Below are 7,849 nucleotides of genomic sequence, written 5' to 3'. Positions count from 1 at the left end.
CCAAAACAATAGATAATATAGCATGGAGCAATCAAAAATTATAGATATGTTGGAGACGTATCACCTACCACTTGTTATATCATGCCTTCCATATTGACATGTCAAGCCTCTAACCCACCTTCCTAGCAAACCGTTGTTTGGCTATGTTACCGCTTTTGCTCAGCCCCTCTTATAGCGTTTTTAGTTGCAGGTGAAGTTGAAGTTTGCTCCATGTTGGAACATGGACATGTTGGGATATCACAAATATCTCTTATTTTAATCTAATGCATCTATATACTGGGTAAAGGGTGGAAGGCTCGGCCTTTTACCTGGTGTTTTGTTCCACTCTTGCCGCCCTAGTTTCCGTCATACCGGTGTTATTAATGTCTACTACACAACCTTCTTCTTGTAGACGTTGTTGGGCCTCCAAGTGCAGAGGTTTGTAGGACAGTATCAAATTTCCCTCAAGTGGATGACCTAAGGTTTATCAATCCATAGGAGGCGTAGGATGAAGATGGTCTCTCTCAAGCAACCCTGCAACCAAATAACAAAGAGTCTCTTGTGTCCCCAACACACCCAATAAAATGGTAAATTGTATAGGTGCACTAGTTCAGCGAAGAGATGGTGATACAAGTGGTATATGGATGGTAGATAAAGGTTTTTGTAATATGAAAATATAAAAACAGCAAGGTAAGTAATGATAAAAATGAGCACAAACGGTATTGCAATACGTTGAAACAAGGCCTAGGGTTCATATTTCACTAGTGCAAGTTCTCTCAACAATAATAACATAATTGGATCATATAACTATCCCTCAACATGCAACAAAGAGTCACTCCAAAGTCACTAATAGCAAAGAACTAACGAAGAGATTATGGTAGGGTACAAAACCACCTCAAAGTTATCCTTTCTGATCGATCTATTCAAGAGTCCATAGTAAAATAACATGAAGCTATTCTTTCCGTTCGATCTATCATAGAGTTCGTACTAGAATAACACCTTAAGACACAAATCAACCAAAACCCTAATGTCACCTAGATACTCCATTGTCACCTCAAGTATCCGTGGGTATGATTATACGATATGCATCACACAATCTCAGGTTCATCTATTCAAACCAACACAAAGAACTTCAAAGAGTGCCCCAAAGTTTCTACCGGAGAGTCAAGACGAAAACGTGTGCCAACCCCTATCCATAGGTTCATGGGCGGAACCCACAAGTTGATCACCAAAACATACATCAAGTGCATCACGTGATATCCCATTGTCACCACAGATAAGCACATGCAAGACATACATCAAGTGTTCTCAAATCCTTAAGGACTCAATCCGATAAGATAACTTCAAAGGGAAAACTCAATCCATTACAAGAGAGTAGAGGGGGAGAAACATCATAAGATCCAACTATAATAGCAAAGCTCGTGATACATCAAGATCGTACCACCTCAAGAACAGGAGAGAGAGAGAGAGATCAAACACATAGCTACTGGTACATACCCTCAGCCTCGAGGGAGAACTACTCCCTCCTCGTCATGGAGAGTGCCGGGATGATGAAGATGGCCACCGGAGAGGGATTCCCCCTCCGGCAGGGTGCCGGAATGGGTCTAGATTGGTTTTTGGTGGCTACGGAGGCTTCTGGCGGCGGAACTCCTGATCTATTCTGTTCCTCAAAGTTTTTAGGGTATATGGGTATATATAGGAGGAAGAAGTACGGCGGTGGATCTCCAGGCTGTCCATGAGGCAGGGGGGCGCTCCCAGGGGGGTGGGTGCGCCCCCCACCCTCGTGGGTAGCCCGGGACTTTCCTGGTCCATCTCCGATACTCCGTTGGCTTCTTCTGGTCCAAAAATAAGTTCCGTCAAGTTTCAGGTCAATTGGACTCCGTTTGATTTTCCTTTTCTGTGATACTCTAAAACAAGGAAAAAACAGAAACTGGCACTGGGCTCTGGATTAATAGGTTAGTCCCAAAAATCATATAAACTAGCATATAAATGCATATAAAACATCCAAGGTTGATAATATAATAGCATGGAACAATCAAAAATTATATATATATATATATTGGAGACGTATCAGTTATGTTCCTTGATTTTGCGTTCCTTACGCGGTTGGGGTTATGGGACCCCCTTGACAGATCGCTTTGAATAAAACTCCTCCAGCAAGGCCCAACCTTCGTTTTACATTTGACGGCCTAAGCCTTTTCCCTTGGGTTTTCGCGAGCCCGAGGGTCATCTTTATTTTAAACCCCCGGGCCAGTGCTCCTTTGAGTGTTGGTCCAACCTGGGCGATGTCCAGCGCCCCCTGGGCAACCTGGGTCTATGCCAACCCGACGTCTGGCGCATCTGGTGTGCCTTGAGAACGAGATACGTGCGACTCCTATCAGGATTTGTCGGCACATCGGGCGGCTTTGCTAGTCTTGTTTTACCATTGTCGAAATGTCTTGTAACCGGGGTTTCGAGACTGGTCGGGTCTTTTCGGGAGAAGGAATATCCTTCATTGACCGTGAGAGCTTGTGATGGGCTAAGTTGGGACACCCCTGTAGGGTATAAACTTTCGAGAGCCATGCCCGCGGTTATGTGGCAGATGGGAATTTGTTAATATTTGGTTGTAGATAACTTGACACTTGACTTAATTAAAATGAATCAACCGCGTGTGTAGCCGTGATGGTCTCTTTTTGGCGGAGTCTGGGAAGTGAACACGGTCTTGGGTTATGTTTGAACGTAAGTAGTTTCAGGATCACTTCTTGATCACTTATAGCTTTTCGACCGTTGCGTAGCTTCTCATCTTACTCTTATTTGCGTATGTTAGCCACCATATTTTCTTAGAGCTTGCTGCAGCTCCACCTCATTACCTTACCCTACCCATAAGCTTAAATAGTCTTGATCCCATGGGTGTGAGATTGCTGAGTCCTCGTGACTCACGGATACTTCCAAACAGTTGCAGGTGTCGATGATACCAGTGCAAGTGATGCTACCGAACTCAAGTGGGAGTTCGACGAGGACCTTGGTCATTACTATGTTTCGTTTCCTGATGATCAGTAGTGGAGCCCAGTTGGGACGATTGGGGATCTAGCATTTGGGGTTGTCTTCCTTTATTTTGGTTCCGTAGACAGACCTTGATTGTACTATGGATGATGTATGTTTAACTTGTTATTTGTGTGAAGTGGCGATTGTAAGCCTATTTATCCCTTTCTTATTCAGTACATGGGATTGTGTGAAGATTATCCCTCTTGCGACAAAACCACCATGCGGTTATGCCTCTAAGTCGTGCCTCGACACGTGGGAGATATAGCCGCATCATGGTCGTTACAAGTTGGTATCAGAGCCATCCCCGACTTAGGAGCCCCCTGCTTGATCGAATCGCTAACGTTGTTGAGTCTAGAACAAAATGTTTTGAGTCTTAGGATTATATATATCGGAAAGTAGGATTCTTTTTACTCCTCAGTCCCTTCATCGCTCTGGTGAGGCCTCCTGATGTAGAAGTTTTGACTTTCCTCTCCTCAAATTTCACAAAAAAATTAGGATAATGCGGGTATCTTGGAATCGTTCTGATATTCTTGTGACGAGAACATTGTTCTTGGTGCCTCCTGACATTTAGGGGTTGTGGCAGTGTCCCGGGGAGTTGAGCTCCGAGGTGTTGTCGTCACAATTTTATCGTTTCAGTTCTGGAATACCTGAGCTCGCCGACATCGAAAATCTCTTTTATGCAGTTGTTGGTGAGATAACCTCGACGCCACCCAGTACTCGGGCGGGAGTTCGGGAGTATTGCCATAACTCGTATAACGGATGCTTTTCGAAGGTTGAGGTACATGATTTCTGAAGGTTTCTTGGTTATGTGTTGAAGGATGGATACAGCTGGATGTAGGGATTGTTAGTTTGGTTGAGATATTATGCTTCCCATGTATCCCCAACACCAGATTGCATAACCAAAAAGTTTCGGGAGCTTATAGGTGGGAATCCAAGTAGCTCTAGTATTTCTTCCCGCGGATATTTGGTTTGTGTTTGGGTAATACTTACCACTTATTTGTTCCTATTCGTACCTTGTTGCTTCATTCATCAACTTTTATCTAAGTGGCTTCTCACCTTAATGGACGTGCTATGTTTACTTTGGAATTCATTCATTCAATCCTTGTTCGAATGTTTATTGTGAAGACTATATGTTGCAATTTCTATCCATTGATTCAACTTGTCTATCTGTCTATCAAGATTCTAACGGATGTCACCCTCTTCAGGATGGCTCCTCCAACGCGGCAGAATCCGCCACCACCTTAACCTCCGGAGGCATGGCAAGCTGTCATGGCAGCCACCAACGCTAACACCCAGATGCTTTTGCAACTCTTGCAAGAGCACAACCAAGGTCAAGGCAACCAAGGAAATCAAGGCCAAGGGAATTTCAACAATCAGCCTCAGTTTGCTACCCTCAACCAGTTCCTTGCAAAATAGCCGAAGTCTTTCAACAACTATGTCGAGGCCACAGACGCCGATGATTGGCTCGTGGACATCTGCAAGCATTTTGAATGTAGCAATGTCAGGCATGAGGACTTTGTCAAGTTTGCTTCGTTTCAACTCAAGGACCAAGCTATTGATTGGTATCAACAATACAAAGATTCCATAGGAGCTCGTGTGATTACCTGGGATGATTTCCGCCGAGACTTCAAAGCTCATCATATTACAACAAGTGTTGCTGAGAGCAAGCATGAGGAGTTCCACAATCTCAATCAAGGCAGCATATCCGTGTATCAATACAATATCCAGTTTCAGAAATTTGCTCGCTTCACTAAACAAGATGATCTTGATGAAAAGAGTATGATCTATCAATTCAAAGGTGGCCTCAGAGAAGATCTGCAGTTAGCTCTCGTGCTTCTTGAGCTGACTGAGTTTGATCAATTCTATAACATGGCCCTCAAGCAAGAAGGTGCTCAACTCAAGTGTGAGGCTTCAAAGAAGAGGAGCAGGGATGCAGTTCAGTCTTCTTCTTCCTCACAAGTGGCAGCTAAGCAACAGAAGTTCTAGCTTCCTCCTCCTCCGTTACGTCAGCCCTACCAGCAGAAGAGCAAAGGTGGCCATGGATCTTCCCACCCACCCAACCCAGGCTATTAGAACAAGTCTCATACTCAAGCTCAAGGTCAAGTGCTCCTTATCATCGTCCACTCTCAAAATTGACTTGCAAAAAGTGTCAAAAGAAAGGTCACTATGCAAACAAGTGCTTCAACCAAAGGTGCCTTCCGCCTGCTCCTCCTGTGAGATCTTTAAGCAATGCAGTGGTCAAGCATAATCCCAAATCTGCAAGAGTGAACTTGATGAATTCAGTTCAAGCAGAGGATTCTTCAGAAGTGATCATGGGTAATCTTCCTGTTAATGACTTTCCTGCAAAAGTTTTATTTGATACTGGTGCATCGCATAGCTTCATCTCAAGACCATTTGCATCTAAGCATGAGTTGGATTTTCAAGATTTGCCTAGACCGTTATCAGTTGTCTCTCCGGGTAAATTCATGAACGCAAGCTCCATGGTTCGTGATGTTTCTATCAAGATGAGAAACTATAAATTATGTCTTCTCCAATTGTTCTTGGTGACTCGGATATTGTTCTAATTCTCGGGATGGACTCGCTTTCTAAGGACAAGGCTCAGCTTGATTGTGCTGCTAGGGAAATTGATAAAGGCAAAGGTGTCCCGATGTTTCGATGAGATAGATATTGTTTTCTGTGGGAGCCGACTTTGACAATCCGACTACGAACGTGCGAAGATGTCGCGCCTTAGCAATCTCTAAACCAACTTCCGAGGGTTATTGACCACGCCGGAGCATGATCAAGCTGACCACGAGGGTCTATTTCCTGCGAGCAAACGAAGAACAAGCAAGAAACTGAGATTGCAATCTGGATATTGCGAATAAAAGAGGAAAGCTTTATTAATGAAGGTGGGGTTCTGTGACGTCTTGGTCTGGTCGTTGGACACAAACGAAGGACGCGAAGTTGCAGCTATGGCGAACTTTTAGTCTAAACAAAACCCAAAGTCTAAACGATGCCCTAAGGGCTGTATATATGGAGGAGAGAGGGGAATTTCGTGGCCCTTGGTGGAGGGGTCCGAAACCAACCCTAACTCTTGTTTCCCCACACATACAGACTCAAAAAAACAGCCTATACTTAAGTACTTCAAAAATACATGGGCCTGGCCCAATAATAAGGTGACGCAGCACCTAGAATAGCCTCTGGATGAAATTTATGAAGTGGCATCTTGTATATTCCGTCCCATGCTTCATGCACTCATTATGGTGGCTTCAGAGTCCTGGAATCATCACTTGTAACTCTGTTCTTGTTCCCCTTGCGCATGCCATCATCTCCATGCTTGAACTTGCTCCAAGGTTCATCTTTCTTGTCCAAGCTAGGCCCTTCATTTGTAAGCAAAACAAATGTATCCAATTTAGGCAGCATCATATTCTCAAGAACATTAGAATCGTTACCAAGAAATGAAAGTACCTGATAATTCAATTGGCCTGCGCGAGCTCTAGTAATTGGTCCAGTATGTATAGCAGCAGGGGCTGTGGGTGTAACAATGGTATTGATGTCCTCATCAGAAATTCAGTTGACACACTCTTCTGAGGATGTGATCATCTATGCCGCTGGTGACGAAACCATTCGACTGTTTTCTCTCAATGAGAAGGGCGAGCTGGATGCAATCTCTCAGATTCTAGTCGTTTGTGAATACCAAGACGTATTTCCAGAAGAGCTTTCGGGAATGCCTCCTCACCGACCAGTTGAATTCGTTATCGATCTTGAGCCTGGTATGAAACCCGTTTGCAAGCGTCCATACAAGCTTGGACCAAAGGAGTTGAAGGAATTGAAGAAACAGCTCGATGAACAAGAGCGTCTGTGTTTGATCAGACCGAGTTCATCTCCATGGGGTTGTGGTGTTCTTTTTGTCCAGAAGAAGGATGGCACGGACCGACTTTGTGTCGACTACCGTCCATTGAACAAGAAGACAATTAAGAACAAGTATCCACTTCCTAACATCAATGAGCTATTCGAGCAACTTAAAAGTGCTAAAGTATTCTCCAAGCTTGACCTCCGTATGGGTTATCATCATATTCGCATTCGTGAACAAGATATTCCCAAGACAGCATTCAGAACAAACTATGGTTCTTATGAATACACTGTCATGTCTTTCGTCATTGTCAATGCTCATCCAATGTTCTCCCGCATGATGAACTTCATCATCAACCCTTACACAAATGAATTCGTCCTAGTGTATCTCGATGATATCTTGGTCTTCTCCAAGAATAAGGAGGATCATGCCAAGCATTTGAGATTGGTGCTCGACAAGCTCAGAGAGCATCAATTCTACGCAAAGTTTTCCAAATGTGAGTTTTGGCTTGACGAAGTTCTGTACCTTGGTCATATCATCTCCGCCAAGGGCATCGCTGTTAATCCCGAGAAGGTGTCTGCAATTATGAATTGGGAACCTCCTCAGAATGTCAAGCAGCTCCGCAATTTTCTTGGATTTGCAAGCTATTGCCGAAGATTCGTTGAGAATTTCTCTAAGATTGCAAAGCCTCTTTCCAACCTCCTCCAGAAGCATGTCAAGTATGTCTGGACACCTGAGTGTGACATTGCTTTCAACACCCTCAAACAGAAGCTTGTCTCAGCTCCTGTCTTGACTCCTCCTGATGAATCCAAGCCATTCGAAGTTTTCTGTGATGCCTCTTTGTCGGTGTACAAAAGTAGGGGCTCTCCTTTTGACCCCTTTACTTGTGCACGGGCAATCAGAGCCACGCGCCGCGGCCACACTTAGCAGGGCAGAGGAGGGAAGCCGAAGCACAAGACAACCAAGGCGACGCCAAGACTAGAAGCACAGGAGGGCAAGAGGGTGAGGTGGACT

The sequence above is a fragment of the Triticum dicoccoides genome, chromosome 3A, assembly GCF_002162155.2.
Source record: "Triticum dicoccoides isolate Atlit2015 ecotype Zavitan chromosome 3A, WEW_v2.0, whole genome shotgun sequence".
NCBI lineage: Eukaryota > Viridiplantae > Streptophyta > Magnoliopsida > Poales > Poaceae > Triticum > Triticum dicoccoides.
The sequence above is the reverse complement of the archived record's forward strand: the minus strand, read 5'-3'. Positions refer to the sequence as shown.